The sequence below is a fragment of the Lissotriton vulgaris genome, chromosome 1_1 (assembly GCF_964263255.1).
Source record: "Lissotriton vulgaris chromosome 1_1, aLisVul1.2, whole genome shotgun sequence".
Lineage (NCBI taxonomy): Eukaryota > Metazoa > Chordata > Amphibia > Caudata > Salamandridae > Lissotriton > Lissotriton vulgaris.
This window is the reverse complement of record NC_141685.1, coordinates 54,452,231-54,472,799: the sequence shown is the minus strand read 5'-3', so window position 1 is coordinate 54,472,799 and position 20,569 is coordinate 54,452,231. Positions and strand designations below refer to the sequence as shown.

The window sequence follows — 20,569 nt, the reverse complement described above, 5'->3', positions numbered from 1 at the left end:
AGGAGGTGAGGTCTGTCCAGGGGGCAGAGGAGGAGAGGCCTCTCCAGGGGTGCAGAGGAGGCGAGACCTGTCCAGGAGTGCAGAGGAGGAGAGGCCAGTCCAGGGGAGCAGAGGAGGTGAGGCCTGTCCAGGGGTGCAGAGGAGGAGAGGCCTCTCCAGGGGTGCAGAGGAGGTGAGGCCAGTCCAGGGGTGCAGAGGAGGTGAGGCCTGTCCAGGGTGCAGAGGAGGAGAGGCCTGTCCAGGGGTGCAGAGGAGGTGAGGCCTGTCCAGGGTGCAGAGGAGGAGAGGCCTCTCCAGGGGTGCAGAGGAGGCGAGACCTGTCCAGGGGTGCAGAGGAGCTGAGGCCTGTCCAGGGGGCAGAGGAGGAGAGGCCTGTCCAGGGGAGCGTTGGAGGAGAGGCCTGTCCAGGGGGTGCAGAGGAGGAGAGGCCTGTCCAGGGGTGCAGAGGAGGCGCGGCCTGTCCAGGGAGCAGAAGAGGAGAGGCCTGTCCAGGGGTGCAGAGGAGTTGAGGCCTCTCCAGGGGTGCAGAGGAGGCGAGACCTGTCCAGGGGTGCAGAGGAGCTGAGGCCTGTCCAGGGGGCAGAGGAGGAGAGGCCTGTCCAGGGGAGCGTTGGAGGAGAGGCCTGTCCAGGGGGTGCAGAGGAGGAGAGGCCTGTCCAGGGGTGCAGAGGAGGCGCGGCCTGTCCAGGGGTGCAGAGGAGGCGAGGCCTGTCCAGGGGTGCAGAGGAGGCGAGACCTGTCCAGGGGTGCAGAGGAGTTGAGGCCTGTCCAGGGGTGCAGAGGAGGCGAGACCTGTCCAGGGGTGCAGAGGAGCTGAGGCCTGTCCAGGGGGCAGAGGAGGAGAGGCCTGTCCAGGGGAGCGTTGGAGGAGAGGCCTGTCCAGGGGGTGCAGAGGAGGAGAGGCCTGTCCAGGGGTGCAGAGGAGGCGCGGCCTGTCCAGGGAGCAGAAGAGGAGAGGCCTGTCCAGGGGTGCAGAGGAGTTGAGGCCTCTCCAGGGGTGCAGAGGAGGCGAGACCTGTCCAGGAGTGCAGAGGAGCTGAGGCCTGTCCAGGGGGCAGAGGAGGAGAGGCCTGTCCAGGGGAGCGTTGGAGGAGAGGCCTGTCCAGGGGGTGCAGAGGAGGAGAGGCCTGTCCAGAGGTGCAGAGGAGGCGCGGCCTGTCCAGGGGTGCAGAGGAGGCGAGGCCTGTCCAGGGGTGCAGAGGAGGCAAGACCTGTCCAGGGGTGCAGAGGAGTTGAGGCCTGTCCAGGGGTGCAGAGGAGGCGAGACCTGTCCAGGGGTGCAGAGGAGCTGAGGCCTGTCCAGGGGGCAGAGGAGGAGAGGCCTGTCCAGGGGAGCGTTGGAGGAGAGGCCTGTCCAGGGGGTGCAGAGGAGGAGAGGCCTGTCCAGGGGTGCAGAGGAGGCGCGGCCTGTCCAGGGAGCAGAAGAGGAGATGCCTGTCCAGGGGTGCAGAGGAGGTGAGGCCTGTCCGGGGGGCAGAGAAGGAGAGGCCTGTCCAGGGGGTGCAGAGGAGGTGAGGACTGTCTAGAGGGGTGCAGAGGAGGAGAGGCCTGTCCAGGGGTGCAGAGGAGGTGAGGCCTGTCCATGGGGGCAGAGGAGGAGAGGCCTGTCCAGGGGTGCAGAGGAGGAGAGGCCTGTCCAGGGGAGCAGAGGAGGTGAGGCCTGTCCAGGGTGCAGAGGAGGTGAGGACTGTCTAGAGGGGTGCAGAGGAGGAGATGCCTGTCCAGGGGTGCAGCGGAGATGAGGCCTGTCCAGGGGAGCAGAGGAGGTGAGGCCTGTCCAGGGTGCAGAGGAGGTGAGGACTGTCCAGGGAGGAAGAGGAGGAGAGGCCTGTCCAGGGGTGCAGAGGAGGTGAGGCCTGTCCAGGGGGCAGAGGAGGAGAGGCCTGTCCAGGGGTGTAGAGGAGGTGAGGCCTGTCTAGAGGGGTGCAGAGCAGGAGAGGCCTGTCTAGGGGTGCAGAGGAGGAGAGGCCTGTCCAGGGGTGCAGAGGAGGTGAGGCCTGTCTAGAGGGGTGCAGAGTAGGAGAGGCCTGTCTAGGGGTGCAGAGGAGGAGAGGCCGGTCCAGGGGGAGCAAAGGAGGTGAGGCCTGTCCAGGGGTGCAGAGGAGGTGAGGCCTGTCTAGAGGAGTGCAGAGGAGGAGAGGCCTGTCCAGGGGGAGCAGAGGAGGTGAGGCCTGTCCAGGGTTGCAGAGGAGGTGAGGCCTGTCCAGGGGTGCAGAGGAGGAGAGGCCTGTCCAGGAGGTGCAGAGGAGGAAAGGTCTGTTCAGGGGGTTAGAGGAGGTGAAGCCTGTCCAGGGGTGCAGAGGAGGTGAGGCCTGTGTCCAGGGGTGCAGAGGGGGAGAGGCCTGTCTAGAGGTGCAGATGAGGTTAGGCCTGTCCAGGAGTGCAGAGAAGGTGAGGCCTATTCATGGGTGCAAAGGAGATGAGGCCGGTCCAGGTGGGAAGAGGAGGTGAGGCCTGTCCAGGGTGCAGAGGAGGTGAGGACTGTCCAGGGAGGAAGAGGAGGAGAGGCCTGTCCAGGGGTGCAGAGGAGGTGAGGCCTGTCCAGGGGGCAGAGGAGGAGAGGCCTGTCCAGGGGTGTAGAGGAGGTGAGGCCTGTCTAGAGGGGTGCAGAGGAGGAGAGGCCTGTCTAGGGGTGCAGAGGAGGAGAGGCCTGTTCAGGGGTGCAGAGGAGGTGAGGCCTGTCTAGAGGGGTGCAGAGTAGGAGAGGCCGGTCTAGGGGTGCAGAGGAGGAGAGGCCGGTCCAGGGGGAGCAAAGGAGGTGAGGCCTGTCCGAGGGGTGCAGAGGAGGTGAGGCCTGTCCGAGGGGTGCAGAGGAGGTGAGACCTGTCCAGGGGTGCAGAGGAGGCGAGGCGAGGCCTGTCCATGGGTGCAGAGGAGGCGAGACCTGTCCAGGGGTGCAGAGGAGTTGAGGCCTCTCCAGGGGTGCAGAGGAGGTGAGACCTGTCCAGGGGTGCAGAGGAGGCGAGGCGAGGCCTGTCCAGGGGTGCAGAGGAGGTGAGACCTGTCCAGGGGTGCAGAGGAGGCGAGGCGAGGCCTCTCCAGGGGTGCAGAGGAGGTGAGACCTGTCCAGGGGTGCAGAGGAGGCGAGGCGAGGCCTGTCCAGGGGTGCAGAGGTGGCGAGACCTGTCCAGGGGTGCAGAGGAGTTGAGGCCTCTCCAGGGGTGCAGAGGAGGTGAGACCTGTCCAGGGGTGCAGAGGAGGCGAGACCTGTCCAGGGGTGCAGAGGAGTTGAGGCCTCTCCAGGGGTGCAGAGGAGGTGAGACCTGTCCAGGGGTGCAGAGGAGGCGAGGCCTGTCCAGGGGTGCAGAGGAGGCGAGACCTGTCCAGGGGTGCAGAGGAGCTGAGGCCTGTCCAGGGGGCAGAGGAGGAGAGGCCTCTCCAGGGGTGCAGAGGAGGCGAGGCCTGTCCAGGAGTGCAGAGGAGGAGAGGCCTCTCCAGGGGTGCAGAGGAGGTGAGGCCTGTCCAGGGTGCAGAGGAGGAGAGGCCTGTCCAGGGGTGCAGAGGAGGTGAGGCCTCTCCAGGGTGCAGAGGAGGAAAGGCCTCTCCAGGGGTGCAGAGGAGGCGAGACCTGTCCAGGGGTGCAGAGGAGCTGAGGCCTGTCCAGGGGGCAGAGGAGGAGAGGCCTGTTCAGGGGAGCGTTGGAGGAGAGGCCTGTCCAGGGGGTGCAGAGCAGGAGAGGCCTGTCCAGGGGTGCAGAGGAGGCGCGGCCTGTCCAGGGAGCAGAAGAGGAGAGGCCTGTCCAGGGGTGCAGAGGAGTTGAGGCCTCTCCAGGGGTGCAGAGGAGGCGAGACCTGTCCAGGGGTGCAGAGGAGCTGAGGCCTGTCCAGGGGGCAGAGGAGGAGAGGCGTGTCCAGGGGAGTGTTGGAAGAGAGGCCTGTCCAGGGGGTGCAGAGGAGGAGAGGCCTGTCCAGGAGTGCAGAAGAGGCGTGGCCTGTCCAGGGGTGCAGAGGAGGCGAGGCCTGTCCAGAGGTGCAGAGGAGGCGAGACCTGTCCAGGGGTGCAGAGGAGTTGAGGCCTGTCCAGGGGTGCAGAGGAGGCGAGACCTGTCCAGGGGTGCAGAGGAGCTGAGGCCTGTCCAGGGGGCAGAGGAGGAGAGGCCTGTCCAGGGGAGCGTTGGAGGAGAGGCCTGTCCAGGGGGTGCAGAGGAGGAGAGGCCTGTCCAGGGGTGCAGAGGAGGCGCGGCCTGTCCAGGGAGCAGAAGAGGAGAGGCCTGTCCAGGGGTGCAGAGGAGGTGAGGCCTGTCTGGGGGGCAGAGAAGGAGAGGCCTGTCCAGGGGGTGCAGAGGAGGTGAGGACTGTCTAGAGGGGTGCAGAGGAGGAGAGGCCTGTCCAGGGGTGCAGAGGAGGTGAGGCCTGTCCATGGGGGCAGAGGAGGAGAGGCCTGTCCAGGGGTGCAGAGGAGGAGAGGCCTGTCCAGGGGAGCAGAGGAGGTGAGGCCTGTCCAGGGTGCAGAGGAGGTGAGGACTGTCCAGGGAGGAAGAGGAGGTGAGGCCTGTCTGGGGGGCAGAGAAGGAGAGGCCTGTCCAGGGGGTGCAGAGGAGGTGAGGACTGTCTAGAGGGGTGCAGAGGAGGAGAGGCCTGTCCAGGGGTGCAGAGGAGGTGAGGCCTGTCCATGGGGGCAGAGGAGGAGAGGCCTGTCCAGGGGTGCAGAGGAGGAGAGGCCTGTCCAGGGGAGCAGAGGAGGTGAGGCCTGTCCAGGGTGCAGAGGAGGTGAGGACTGTCTAGAGGGGTGCAGCGGAGGAGAGGCCTGTCCAGGGGTGCAGAGGAGATGAGGCCTGTCCAGGGGAGCATAGGAGGTGAGGCCTGTCCAGGGTGCAGAGGAGGTGAGGACTGTCCAGGGAGGAAGAGGAGGAGAGGCCTGTCCAGGGGCACAGAGGAGGTGAGGCCTGTCCAGGGGGCAGAGGAGGAGAGGCCTGTCCAGGGGTGTAGAGGAGGTGAGGCCTGTCTAGAGGGGTGCAGAGCAGGAGAGGCCTGTCTAGGGGTGCAGAGGAGGAGAGGCCTGTCCAGGGGTGCAGAGGAGGTGAGGCCTGTCTAGAGGGGTGCAGAGTAGGAGAGGCCTGTCTAGGGGTGCAGAGGAGGAGAGGCCGGTCCAGGGGGAGCAAAGGAGGTGAGGCCTGTCCAGGGGTGCAGAGGAGGTGAGGCCTGTCTAGAGGAGTGCAGAGGAGGAGAGGCCTGTCCAGGGGGAGCAGAGGAGGTGAGGCCTGTCCAGGGTTGCAGAGGAGGTGAGGCCTGTCCAGGGGTGCAGAGGAGGAGAGGCCTGTCCAGGAGGTGCAGAGGAGGAAAGGTCTGTTCAGGGGGTTAGAGGAGGTGAAGCCTGTCCAGGGGTGCAGAGGAGGTGAGGCCTGTGTCCAGGGGTGCAGAGGGGGAGAGGCCTGTCTAGAGGTGCAGATGAGGTTAGGCCTGTCCAGGAGTGCAGAGGAGGTGAGGCCTATTCATGGGTGCAAAGGAGATGAGGCCGGTCCAGGTGGGAAGAGGAGGTGAGGCCTGTCCAGGGGTGCAGAGGAGGAGAGGCCTCTCCAGGGGTGCAGAGGAGGTGAGGCCAGTCCAGGGGTGCAGAGGAGGCGCGGCCTATTCATGGGTGCAAAGGAGATGAGGCCGGTCCAGGTGGGCAGAGGAGGTGAGGCATGTCCAGGGGTGTAGAGAAAGTGAAGCCTGTCCAGGTGTGAGAGGAGGTGAGGCCTGTCCAGGGTGTAGAGGATGTGAGGCCTGTCAGGGGTGCAGAGGATGTGAGGTGTCCAGGGGTGCAGAGGGGGAGAGGCCTGTCCAGGGGTGCAGAGGCCTGTCCTGTGTTTGGGTGGTTCATAGAAGGTGGGGCCTGTCCAGGAGGGATGCAGTGGAGATGAGGCCTGTTCGTCCAGGCGGGGTGGTCGAGAGTTGAGTTTAAGTTTATTAATTGTTGTCCCAAGAGATTTGTGGAATGAGTGTAAGTTGTTTGTAAACTGACCAATTGAAGAGCCACAGAGTGAAGCGCCTCAAAATATTTTATTATATATTACAAGAGATTAATGCAGATTTGCAGACAATATTGCAAAGTCAAAGACCGGGTAAAAGAGGACGCCTCATTTAGCGTTGCATCCAGAGGTTAGTGCTTAATGTGAGGCGCTGCAGACCAACATTCTGGATGAGACTTTGTTGTAAACAAAGTACTGCAGTGACAATTGTATTACTAAGCAGAAGAAGATCAAAATAAAAATAATGATGGCTCAGGCAACATTTTTTCCAAACGGGTGACGAAAGTGGTTCTCACGGATTGCATTCTTGTTTTGATTCTGGGTTTGTTGCTGGTGTGAATTTGGATATGCACGGCGTTGGTGTGCAGAGTAATGAGGTTCAGTATGTGGAAGGAGGAAATGTTGTTCCTCTGGGTCAGTGCCAGACCGGGAACCCAAACCAGGCCTGACAATTTTGACGGACCAGCTCCATGCCTCTTTTGTTGCTGGGGGGGGCGATATAGCAGCACCACAGCAAAACCAGCCCTGAGTGACCAATATGTTTCCCAGCACTGAACAATCAGCCCCCACTCTTCCAGCCTCCCGGGGAAACACCGGAAGCCGTTACGGCGAGTGCGGCACCGCTTAGGGTATAGTTAATGTTAATGTTAATGTTATAACAATTTATAGTGCGCACAGCGACTCCAGCGAAGGAGCATCCCGGCGCAGAGACACGAAGCAGTCATAACACAACAAAAAAAGTACTAAAACAGGGAAGCTAAAATAGGAAGGTTTTTATGGCTCTACGAAACGACAGCAAGTCCTCTATCAGCCGAATTTCAACTGACGCGGCTCTCACCCTGAAAGAACGGCCGCCCATCCTGCTGAGCCTAAATCTGGGGACAACAGCAAGGGCCTGACCTTGAGATCGAAGATTACGGGTAGGGACATAGAAAGAGATGGAGGTTTTACTAACAGTGGCAATTTAAATTCCTCAAACACTAATAATGTGCTGAATAAGACATGATCCTTGCGATGTTTGCAGGAACCTGGGAAACTGGAACATGAATCAGATGGCCAGAATGGGATGTCACAGTCAATGGTCCCAGCCCAACTGACCTCTGTGCCGAGCATGCAGAATCAACGGCAGATAAATTGGAACATGCCTTCAGTCCAGATAGTCCTACAACCCAATGCAGAATAGAACGCCAAATTCTCAACAGATTCAGAATTTCAACAAAATCCATTAGTGATTAATAAGGATTTTCCACAACTTGCATCTACACTAGGAGTTTCTACGGGACTGAATCAGACACAATGACGGTGCCTGGGACGGGAGAAGGATTGCATGCTTGGTGCTGTCCTAGAGGTCACCCAGAGTGGCCCTTCTGTAGAAGAAGTAAATGGAAATTCAGCATCACTTTTAATCAATAAATGTGCCTCCCGTTCCACAGTCAGATTGACAGGAGCTCCCAACCCACCCCTCTTGGGAAAGGAGTCCAAGTTGTAGGCATTTCTTATAAACAACTAATAAGCTGCCAGCAAATGTTCCCGTACAAATTGGGTCATAAATGAATAGCCACAAACTTAAACTTTGATTAAGATACAGTTATTATGTTAGGGAATAACATTGGAAAATGACTTGTGGCTTTTTGGGGAAGAGTCACAATTAATTATTCATTTTGTGGGTGTGGTTTATTAAATTACATTTTGTTGTGCCATGTTTTCATGAACATTCATTGATTGCTGTCATTTTTACCTCATCGTGAACCATGTCAATAATGTGTTCCCTCTGTCTAAAAACGTAAGAACTTTTCCTTGGTTTTTAACTAAGCAGGTTCTATGCCAGTTTGCTGTTTGATAATATAAAAAAATGTTTTCTTATTTCTTAGCACACATTTGTTGTGGTGGTCTGTCTATTGACTTTACATCGAGAGTTATTTCTGAGTCTGGCTTTTGATATACTTTAGAGGTTACCTTTATGTGATCCTCCTGCAAATATTATGATAATTATTTCTCTGACTGAATAACCATGTTTATGTCTTCAGTAATTAATTGAAATCTTTAATATAACTTTGAAGCTTTTTGTAGCTCCAAAGGCAATGGCCTTTATCAAGGGAGCGATCCTTTAATGGGCAGTATTGCCTGCTATGGCTGACTATAAGGTCATTACACTGTTTGCCCCATGAGGACAGAATGTGTTAATTAATAAAACAACGGTGTCACAGAGACCGAGGGGATTGAAACACCTCCGGTACTCTGAAACCTTTGTTTCAAAGCTGTTGCTGTGAAACTTGAACAGTTAACAGCCGCATGCAGGACCACGGCGGTTAATTGTTGAACATTCACAGCATTAGCTGTTAAAGGAGGCTGAAGTCCGACTCTGGTTCTCCCTGGGCTCGGTTGTTTTGTAAATCCAGGACGGTTATTTGTAAAATGTGATGGAGTGGGATTGTCGCCTGATGCAAAATTGTTTCTTTACTTCCTTTCAAGGTATTCTGGGATGACAGGCAGTGCAGCGTGGCTGCCACCCTTGGGGGAACAAAAAAAATAATTGTCAGGTGAGGATTCCTATAACTCTATGTTTCCGTTTCCCCTGTTTCCTCTTTCTCTATTCCCTTTCTTCATCTCTATTTTTTTTGTCTCTTCCCTTTTGACTCCCTCTGTGCACTATTCTTGTTGTTATCAAACTTCTGATAATCACCTGATGGAGCCACATTCCTCCTGGAACATGTTGGGGGGGGTGCAGTGCAGGCCCAGTTCCTTTTTAGGTCAGTTTTGCCCAGTAGTTCCTTAACTATTATCACATTTGTCTCCTCTACACCACATGATGATGGTTCACCCTGATTAGAGTTGCCACGCTGTTGCGCTGCTACTGCGTTTAGAAAGTGACTGTGATTTTAAAATGTTATTGAATCATTGTGTGCGTTCTAATGGGGCAATATTTTAAAAACTATTTTAGGCACTCTTCTGCTTTTTTTCTTCATCTCGGGGAGGGGGGTGGGGGGCTTGTGGGGGTCTTCGCTCCTTCCCTGGTCCACCACGGCTCGCCAATTGTGTGGAGGAAAGTAAGTGTTTCACTCTTGCTTCTCTTCTCCACTTCCTGACTGAGATCGATGGCCAGCGCTCTAGTTGTTCCTGACTGGCCCAGCTATTTAATCTGAATGCCGGGCCGGACGCGCAGCGAACGCACGCAGCAGGCGCGCCAAAGGCACGCCTGTCTATGCCCGTCTGTGCCAAGTTTAAGCCTTGTGCCAGGGACGCTGTCCTTTTTATTGTAGACCCTGTTAAGCCCCTTGTTTACCCGAGAGGACAGCTCTTGGAGCTTCAAGGAGAGAAGGATAGAAGGATGTGCACTGCAGGTCGATGAACTGTGAGCATTGGCCTATATGAGTGTGTTAACTGTAAGACAGTCATTGCATTTGCGGGAGCTAAGAAAACCCAAGGGAATACGTGTCCCTACCCTTACCCATGAAACAGTTCTTTTCGGGGTATGTCCTGATCTCTGATTGAACATAGGGCAGAATTTAATGATTGTGTCTCCTCCCGTAGGCCTGATTGGGTATTTTTTGCTTAAACCTGGGCCAGAGATTGCTCAGAGCCTGACATGGTGGAGGCCATCCCCTCAGGGTATGTTCTGTCCAGACCTGACCAGATGGAGGCCATCCCCTCAGGGTATGCTCTGTCCGAGCTTGACCTGGTGGAGGCCATCCCCTCAGGGTATGCTCTCTCCAGACTTGACCTGGTGGAGGCCATCCCCTCAGGGTATGCTCTGTCCAGACTTGACCTGGCGGAGGCCATTCACTCAGGGTATGCGCTGTCCAGACTTGACCTGGCAGAGGCTATCCCCTCAGGGTATGCTCTGTCCAGACTTGACCTGGCGGAGGTCATCCCCTCAGGGTATGCTCTCTCCAGACTTGACCTGGCGGAGGCCATCCACTCAGGGTATGCGCTGTCCAGACTTGACCTGGTGGAGGCCATCCCCTCAGGGTATGCTCTGTCCAGACTTGACCTGGTGGAGGGCATTCACTCAGGGTATGCGCTGTCCAGACTTGACCTGGCGGAGGCCATCCCCTCAGGGTATGCTCTCTCCAGACTTGACCTGGTGGATGGAGGCCATCCCCTCCGGGTATGCTCTGTTCAGACTTGACCTGATGGAGGCCATCCCCTCAGGGTATGCTCTGTCCAGACTTGACCTGGCGGAGGTCATCCCCTCAGGGTATGCTCTCTCCAGACTTGACCTGGCAGAGGCCATCCACTCAGGGTATGCGCTGTCCATCTTGACCTGGTGGAGGCCATCCCCTCAGGGTATGCTCTGTCCAGACTTGACCTTGTGGAGGCCATCCCCTCCGGGTATGCTCTGTCCAGACTTGACCTGGTGGAGGCCATCCCCTCCGGGTATGCTCTGTCCAGACTTGACCTGATGGAGGCCATCCCCTCAGGGTATGCTCTGTCCAGACTTGACCTGGCGGAGGCCATCCCCTCGGGTTATGCTCTGTCCAGACTTGACCTGGCGGAGGCCATCCCCTCAGGGTATGCTCTGTCCAGACTTGACCTGATGGAGGCCATCCCCTCAGGGTATGCTCTGTCCAGACTTGACCTGATGGAGGCCATCCCCTCAGGGTATGCTCTGTCCAGACTTGACATGGTGGAGGCCATCCACTCAGGGTATGCGCTGTCCAGACTTGACATGGTGGAGGCCATCCACTCAGGGTATGCGCTGTCCAGACTTGACCTGGTGGAGGCCATCCCCTCAGGGTATGCTCTGTCCAGACTTGACCTGGTGGAGGCCATCCCCTCAGGGTATGCTCTGTCCAGACTTGACCTGGCGGAGGTCATCCCCTCAGGGTATGCGCTGTCCAGACTTGACCTGATGGAGGCCATCCCCTCAGGGTATGCTCTGTCCAGGCTTGACCTGATGGAGGCCATCCCCTCAGGGTATGCTCTGTCCAGACTTGACCTGGTGGAGGCCATCCACTCAGGGTATGCGCTGTCCAGACTTGACCTGATGGAGGCCATCCCCTCAGGGTATGCTCTGTCCAGACTTGACCTGGTGGTAGCCATCCCCTCCGGGTATGCTCTGTCCAGACTTGACCTGGTGGGGGCCATCCCCTCCGGGTATGCTCTGTCCAGACTTGACCTGATGGAGGCCATCCCCTCAGGGTATGCTCTGTCCAGACTTGACCTGGTGGAGGCCATCCCCTCAGGGTATGCACTGTCTTGACTTGACCTGGTGGAGGCCATCCCCTCAAGGTATGCTCTGTCCAGACTGACCTGGTGGAGGCCATCCCCTCAGGGTATGCTCTGTCCAGACTTGACCTGGCGGAGACCACCCCCTCAGGGTATGCTCTGTCCAGGCTTGACCTGGCAGAGGCCATCCCCTCAGGGTATGCTCTGTCCAGACTTGTCCTGATGGAGGCCATCCCCTCAGGGTATGCTCTGTCCAGACTTGACCTGATGGAGGCCATCCCCTCAGGGTATGCACTGTCCAGACATGACCTGGTGGAGGCCATCCCCTCAGGGTATGCTCTGTCCAGGCTTGACATGGTGGAGGCCATCCACTCAGGGTATGCTCTGTCCAGACTTGACCTGATGGAGGCCATCCCCTCAGGGTATGCTCTCTCCAGACTTGACCTGATGGAGGCCATCCCCTCAGGGTATGCACTGTCCAGACATGACCTGGTGGAGGCCATCCCCTCAGGGTATGCTCTGTCCAGGCTTGACATGGTGGAGGCCATCCACTCAGGGTATGCTCTGTCCAGACTTGACCTGATGGAGGCCATCCCCTCAGGGTATGCTCTGTCCAGGCTTGTCCTGATGGAGGCCATCCCCTCAGGGTATGCTCTGTCCAGACTTGACCTGATGGAGGCCATCCCCTCAGGGTATGCACTGTCCAGACATGACCTGGTGGAGGCCATCCCCTCAGGGTATGCTCTGTCCAGGCTTGACATGGTGGAGGCCATCCACTCAGGGTATGCGCTGTCCTGACTTGACCTGGTGGAGGCCATCCCCTCAGGGTATGCACTGTCCAGACGTGACCTGGTGGAGGCCATCCCCTCAGGGTATGCGCTGTCCAGACGTGACCTGGTGGAGGCCATCCCCTCAGGGTATGCTCTGTCCAGGCTTGACATGGTGGAGGCCATCCACTCAGGGTATGCGCTGTCCTGACTTGACCTGGTGGAGGCCATCCCCTCAGGGTATGCACTGTCCAGGCGTGACCTGGTGGAGGCCATCCCCTCAGGGTATGCGCTGTCCAGACGTGACCTGGTGGAGGCCATCCCCTCAGGGTATGCACTGTCCAGACTTGACCTGATGGAGGCCATCCCCTCAGGGTATGCTCTGTCCAGACTTGACCTGATGGAGGCTATCCCCTCAGGGTATGCTCTGTCCAGACTTAACCTGGCGGAGGTCATCCCCTCAGGGTCGTCCGCGGGCAGCTGGAATCTGCTGGATGTCTTCGCAGAGGACGGCTGTTCAGCTCCTTAAGCGTACTGCACCATAATTCGTGCTGTAGCGGCGATAATGGTAATCAGCAGCTTCACCACCACAGGATAGCAGGCTGCAGCGACAGAGTGCTAGATTTACCAACACAGGGTCATGCAGGCAGCTTGCATCAGCAACAGGCAACGAACTCGCATTGCTTAAGGCAACGTTGGTAATATTTATACCTGACAGGTGCCGGGTTTGACGCAAGTTTGCTGGACATAAGACGTCAATTAAAGATGTCACTAGGAAGTGACAGTTATCAGTTGCTCATTAGAGTTCTATTACTAATCAAAACATAGCAAGCGGGGATTTCCAGGTTTGCTGAGGAAGTGGCAGAGAGTCATGCTGGAATGTGGCTCTGTTCGTGTGAGGCCAGAGATGACTTTTCAGAAAATCGCACTTGAACGGTTATGCCAATATAGGGAATAAATGGATTTATAGCCGAATAGGGGCATAAGGTCACAGTATCGATCAGGAACCTAGATAAACACGCAACACCCACTCCACGGGTTAATGTCCATCAAAATTACTAAAACTAAAGCAATTAGATGCATGTGTAACATTGCCCACCCCAAAATACATAAATGCATTCGAATAGGGCGTACTTGTAATACATGGAATTTAGGTACTGTACGTTTTTTAAAGCATAGTAATCATTCAAAAAATTATTGCATATGAAATCAATGAACGATTATGCAAAAAGAATTACACATGAAGTATCTCTGACAGAAGAAAAGGCGAGATAAATCATCACATAAAAATGCTTTGTAATAACATGTGTGCTAGAGGCTGGTGTAGTATTGTTATGTCTCTAGATGTGTTTAGAAATAGAAGTGTGAAGCTTCTGTTCTCTAAGAATATTTTTTACGTTAAGCAAAGAATTGTTCGTGCCAAAAAGGGTCAATATTAGAAAGATTGTCCAATTCAAAGAAAATAGATTTCCAAAGCTCTTGGCAGTTTTTTGTTGATCAAAACTGAAGGCCGAATTCAGAGTTCATGGGAACGCTGTGTGTCGGAAAGCTTCTTAAAAGTTATTGTTTCTCTGTGGGTGAGAACATCGTATCAGACAGGCTCTCAAAGAATTGGTCTACAAATTCAGGTGATAGTTCAACAAAATTAGATAGCGCTGTAACTTGGCAGGTGTGAGAATGATTGCTGTCATCGAAGGCAGGACCAGCAATGCTCACAGAACGTTGTACCTGGATGATGTTGCTTTTGTCACTCGCTCCACTGTTACCACTTGGCTGTAGCACAGGAGTCTCCACGAATGCCGTCATCAGGATTGGTAGCCGCTGGGGACAACACAATGCGTGAGCCGTTATTGGACTGAGCAAAGTATCGACGTCCATTGGTACTGCTGATGGAAGTGAAAGACAGATGTCCAACACGCATTCATCGCCGCAAAGCATACACCGTAGCACAGGTAAAATGCAATTTTGCCATATCGGTCTGAATGAAAGGAACCAGGTCATGTTTAGATCTCTCAGCCTGGCCAATCCGAGGACGTTAGTTATCCTGTCCCTGTAGCGCATTGCTAGGATTGTCTCTTCCATTCCCATGGGAGCTATGTCTGAGCCGAGGCTTGCCATAACGTAGCAGGAGGGTCAAAAATAGAATCCCTGCGACGAGTCCCAAAAATAATGGTATGCCGCCAAAAATGGAGTGCACAAAATTAGGAAAGATTCCCAAAATTGCCTGGAAGGGTGTTAGCAGTCCCGTAAAGACTGTCTTAAATATGCCTGGGATGCTTGTTGCACTAGACATGTTAAGGAGTTGGCTGAACATTTCTACGAAATGCACGGGGCAATTTGTTGATAAAAGGTCATGAACCTCAGTAGCCGTCCTTGCAACTAGAAGATCATACGTCTCTTTAGATGACGTTATAGGCACTGTTGTCTGTAAAAGTACAGATTTCATTTTGCTTAATGTATCAATTCGTATAGAATAGAGATTCAGACGAGGCCAGAGGGGAGTCACTATGTCTGGAGGCCCGCTCGGGAACAATGCTTGCATACAACATTTGACCATGGACGTAACTTGTACTAGATAACTTTTCCCTGGCGTCAGGCCACAACATCTGTGATCCGTTCTAAGAATGTAACTCCCGTTTGCGAGTTGCATAAAGAAGGGCTCTATCTGAGTTGCAGGTGTGACTAGCTGGTGGCATGAAAGGTTGTTTGAATTTCCATCACATGCTCTGTGTAAATTAATACCCTGACACAAAAGTAAACCGCTTAGTGAGTGTTTACAGTTGTCACCACTAAGAAATACATTTTTGTCACTGTCACTATAGCAAGAATGAGTGTATGGTAATTTCCATTCGGATTTTACATATCCTTTACCCAATTGTTCATATTGGCCAGCAGGTATGTACTCAAGGCACTTTTTAAATCGGAAAGTTGTTATCGGAATGGTGATAATTCCGTGTATTATCCATTCAATGACAGGACTCTCTGACATTGTCAATGGTAATCTCTCGAGTTTTTCGATGCTCAGGATTGTATAGTCTGCTCCTTTCTGTGCCAAACTGATCTGTTTATCAGTAAGGTTAAAAATGGAAAATAATGACGTTGTGTTGATTAAACGCCAAGGCACATAGCCTGAACGAAGATTTTGCAGCGTCCAGCCTAATTCTATAATAGAGCGTAATTGAGACTGGCCATGTTGTAACATTAGCAAATCTCTGTCTATCACATCAAAGGCAGAGGATACAATATTGTCCAACGAATATATTCTGGAAGACAGAGTCGTTAACCCATTGTCTACCACAGAAAGTGATTTCTCCAAATTAATATGATCAATTTCTCGTATTTTCTCAGCAGTTTCAATTTGCTTTACTTTCCAAGCCTCGTTGTAAGCAGCATAGATACTGGTCGCTATGAAACGCTTTTGACGCTGTTTGCGTGGTCCAAGAATGAAATCGCGCAAATCAGCACCCTCTTTTAGTAAAGACAAGTGTTGCTTAATTTCAGCCAGTGTGGATGAAGTTAGCCATTCTAGGCAGAGTTTCCCTACACTGTATGTTGTTATAATCCCTGGATGTTGTCTCTGGGAGTATCTAGGGTCTAATCTGGTCATTTTTAACCCCTGTGTTTTATTCAGGAACCTATCTTGACAGCTATTTGTGTCTGTAGGCCAGATTAACCACTTTTTCCAATCAGGATGTGTTCTGTTGAAATGTAAAATTTGTGACACGTCTAACTCAATATCTGTGGTTGTATTCTCAGGTATTGGCTTCGGAATAGACGGTGTTTTAAGGTCTTTGATCTTAGCTAGGCCAAGACAAGATGTTTGGTGTATTGTGTCATTTAAAAATAACATTTGTTCTGGTATCATGCAGGTTCTAAATAGGGCTTCAATGCCTTGCACCTGCCAATCTTTTGTACCCCAAATTGTTTTTGTTTCAATATTATTTTTCCAATAATCAAAACCAAATGTCATCATTTTGTCATAAAATGCTTCTGAATATATCAATTTAGAATTTCTCAGCATCGTTTTCATTCCTGTTTTATCTAACAGTTTGTAATAAAACGTTTCTGCATCACTGGTGTTAAACCCTGAGAAGTATTTGAATTTCTCAAAAAATGCTTTAGAACTGCTTTTAGGTGGTGTAGCACAATGTTCCCATTGATTATACTTAAAAACATTTCTAGGCTGTGCAGATTTATGCAAGTAATGATCCCCATAATGGGTGTAACAGAATAACTGCTCATAACTAGATGAACCTTGTAAATAATCATGATCTGTGAATCTAGCTGACATTACTAAATCAGACATCATGTCATTAATACTGTTAAAGTCCCAATCATCAGAGAATGTACTTGGTGTCACAAAGTCACTTAAGGAAACCTTTAGTTGATGAGGATACTTCAGAATTTCGACCGGACCATATATCTCATAGTCTGTTTTCTCCCATACTACTTCACCAGGTATTGGAATTGCTGTGACATTTACTGTTGACAGTTCTCTTTTCTTCACGTGGGATGATCTGTGTGGTTTCAGGACTAGGTTGATGTTCTGACTTGCTGTGTCCATTCAATTGTAATAAACTTTCCTAAAATTAAAACTAAAATTAGGCATAGTAGGAGTATGAATACCCCTGAGATAATCCAATGCTCAATCAACGGTGAATCCAGATATAGTTCTTTGATTTGTTGAAGGAGTCCTGTTGTATTTTCTTTAAAATACTTTTTTGTTTCTGGCATCACTTCGGGGTCATTTAAATCTTCAGAGAAGTCGTCGAAGTTGATGAAATAACCAGAGGCAGTTCTGTCAATTGATGGGATTGTTCTTTCAATCTGTCTCTCGGTAGCACTTTCTGATGCCACATCATTGTAGACTGGTGTTGTTTCTTGACGAACTGTTTCAATCTGTGTTTCAAGAGGCACGAGTTCCATGGCATTATTGCATAGTCCTTCATTGTGCACTGCAGGCTGATCGAATGTGATTAGTCTTTCAGTTTGAACCTCTTGGATTGTTGCAAGTTTGGGTATTCTGTTGTTTCTTGGGAGTCCACTGGGCCTACTGTTGATTATAGGCCACATGCTTGTGGTTTTACCAGATCGATAGACACGATTCTGTTCTCCTTTTTACCAGCAAGGGGCGGTAGCACAACTGATCTTGTTCCGGTGACTGCTAAGACAGGTACTGTTTTTCTGTAAGAAGGCCCAAATTCCTTCTTAACCGCGATCTTTTCTCTGACTAGATCCCCAATCTTTGGAATCCAGACAGGCCTTGCTGGGGCTGTTGCGGGTGGTGCCTCGTCAGTGGTACTTGGCTGTTGCTTTAACTTTATGTTGCTTAATGATTTTCTTGTTTCATTCAATTCCTGTAAAACAGCCAAACGATCTTTTACATCAAAGTGCGTTGTTTCTTCTTGTACCACTGACATCTGACTATCGAGGCCCTGAACGCGCATTCTAATTCCGAACAATAGTTCGTATGGGCTGAAACCTTTTAGAGAATTTCTTGGCATGTTGTTAAGACTAGTCTGGACACTTATTAAATGTTTGACCCACCCAGCGCCTGAACCTAATACCTTCGCTGTTATAGATTGCTTTATGTCACGGTTTTTTCTTTCTACCACACTGTTCCCTTCCGGGGTATGACGGACAAGAATACCGCAACCCAATTCCCATGCTGGCCATGGCCTCCTTATAGGCTCGAGAGCTGAAAGCAGGACCCTGGTCAGAATGGAACGTGGTAATTGCGTATATGCTGATATTGACTCGCAAATCTTTTATAACCGTTCTAGCGTCAGCCGAGCGCTGGGGGCCTCATTTTTTAAGTGCTTTTCGTCTTTACTGTTAATAGGACGCAGGATGGGGTGTAGGCAGCGTTACGCTCTTTCTGACTGGTAGCCGGTAGCAAGGTTCGCTACTGCGATCCCTATTACAGTTTTCACAGTTGTTTGCATATATTTGGTGTTCTACACTCATTCCCGGCCACCAGAATACTGATTGTAATTCAGTCAGTGATTCCTTGATCTCTCTGTGCTTTAGACCCAAACCCATGTGTGCGTCTGCTATTAAAAATATTCTCCTGTTCATGTTTGGAATTACTCTGTCCCCCACTCCAGGGATTCGAGCAAAAGGAACGAAGTTTGCATCGATTATGTATGCATAATTGAGTGGATAGTTTACGGGTAGTGCTGCACAGTCGCCTTTTACGGTCGTTTTTACTGCCAGCATGGTTTCCCCGTCTATGTATTTATCTGTACGCTTTTTTGTGTCTACGGAAGCCGGTTTAGTTGCTTCCGCTTTGGCTGTATCAGCCAATGAATTCCCTGCAACGTGAACGCCATCACGTCGAAGACTCTGTGCGTGAATCACGTGAGTCTGTTGTAGTTCTTTGTGTAAAAGAGCTACCTTGTTCCAGAGCAATTTATGCTTTATTGTGGCACCTGTGTCATCTTTGTAGTCGTTTTCGATCCAACTCTGCAGTTTGTTATTGTAAGAGTTGACGCAAAAATGAGAATCGCACACGATAAGTGTCGGGAATTCACGTTCTGCATTTTCGAGCGCCATCTTTAAAGATCTGATTTCAGTTCTCTGAACCGAACAGTTTCTTACAGATTCAGTTTTTGTTACTTTCGGTCTGAATTTAGCGCACAGCCAACGACCTTTAATGATTGCACATGCTGCATCGTAGGATTTTCTCTCTATGTTGAAATGCTGTACAAAGCTATCTGTATAGATTATACAGGCGTATTGTGGGAGAGGCAGAATTTCGATTGGCAGAGGATATTCTTCTTCATATTCTAAATCACTCAGTTCTTCAAATTGCGGGGTGAAATAGTATTTCACATCTTCCGCTCCTAGAGAATCTATGCACTGTATCCATTTCGGATCCAGTGACACTGTAGGCAGGTTTACTGGGCTGAATAGCGCCTCGAAGGCGGATTCCGCTGTAAGGATATTAATCCGTTTGCCGTGTGCTAGTTCTCGTTCATTTGCTAATGCGATTTGCACTGCTTTCACAGTTCTTTCTGTGTGACTGAATGTTTTTTCTGCTTGTGTGTACAAGTGAGATTTAATTGAAATAGGTACCTTTTCTCCCTCATTAGAGGTCAGGTACGTGAATCCGCATCTTCCTAGGATGACTCGGATTACAAGATCGATCGTGTTGTCACGTGTATCTAATTTGGTTTTTGCTAACATCTCTGTTTGCAGTGATCTCAAAATTTCTGTGTGTTTTTGAGTCCAATTGATTTGTTTAAAATCAGGTTTGATTAGTTCGTAGAGAGGTTTAACCCTCTCTGCGTAATTTAGTATGTAAGTTCTTCCGAAATTCAGAAAACCTAGTATGGATTGTAAATTCTTCAGCGTTTTTGGAGCTTGGAGTACAGCGCACTTCTCTAAGAAGTTGTCCGCTAGGCTTTTCCCTTCACTTGATAATTCGTACCCTAAAAATAGTACTGTCAGATGGGCAATTCGGGACTTTTTAAAGTTGAATTTGTAACCCTCTGCTGCGAACCCAAGTATAATGGTGTTCACTCTTTTCAAATGAGTATCCAAGTCGTCATCTGTGAGATAAATATCATCTACGTAAGATAATGCTTCATCATCATAGATTTGTAGTAACTCTGTTACCCTAGCTGAGAATAGTCCTGGGCTGTTCTTGAACCCCTGTGGGAGTCGACAGAATTTTTTCTGCGACCCAAATGCAGAGAAAGCGGTCAAATATCTGCTTTCTGGTGCAATGTTTTGACAAAAGAAGCCATTAGAAATGTCTAATGTCGTTTTATATTTTTTCCTAACTATGTTATTCATTAGGGCTGCACTATGCGAGTTTTGTACTGCAAAAGTTTTGCAACATGTATTAAGATGTCTGTAGTCCAAAACTAGACGATATGAATTGTCTGGCTTGGAGACAGGAAACAAAGGATTGTTCATTTGAGAGGTGCATGTTTCAATCACCCCCTGGTACTCAAGTTGATCTAAGATCTCCCTGACTTGTTTTTTAGCTTCTTGCTTTATGGGATACTGCCGTTGGGCAGTTGGTTCACTTTTTAATTGGATTTTGTGAGGAGGTGAATCCTCATCCCATCCTACATGATTTTTATATAATGCAGGTGCCTGGGCTACTGCCCATTTCCTTGCATATGTATATTTTTTGTGAATCGGTATGTGATTCGAGAAGGCTGGCATAATTACTTCTTCGCCACGAGGGCACTCCCTGACAAACTCTGGGGGCCAATCTTTTTCAGCTAACAGAATATCATAGCCTTTTGAGAGCTTATCCCAAAATAGACCCTTAATTTTCCTAGTCTTATCACCCTCTATACGCAATGTTATTTCGTATATTTTATGGGGCTCGCTAAGTCTGGCGTCGGCAGTTTCAACCTGAATGTATTCATTCGTGTCCACTGTCTCCAGATGACTCATCAAGATCTTGCGCGCTATACTGATTTCTGCTGCACTGTCCAACATTGTCAATGCCCACTCCCCGTTTTTCAACTGTGTCCTCAGTACTCTCGGCATGGTTGATTACTCTAATACTGGCTACCTTCTTTTTCTGAAATTGAGATTTCTTATTTTGAGCAGGTTCCTTGTCTTTGGACTTGGTGTGCTCTCCTGGGTCTGACCGTCCTCTTTTTTCCGAATTCTGTGGAAGAGATCGAGAGGGACGTGTATCAATACTTTGATATCTATC

The 20,569-nt window shown here is 51.4% G+C and overlaps 1 protein-coding gene across 1 annotated transcript in view; it reads left to right on the top strand.

The window, feature by feature from the left end:
* Positions 1-8,422: 8,422 nt before the first annotated feature.
* The window catches only part of LOC147737226 (uncharacterized), a 53,379-nt gene continuing 41,232 nt past the window's right edge, over positions 8,423-20,569 (top strand). The window contains exon 1 of the mRNA XM_086919859.1: positions 8,423-8,490. The gene's annotated coding sequence lies outside the window, so the exon portion shown is untranslated. The remainder of the gene's footprint in view (positions 8,491-20,569) is intronic.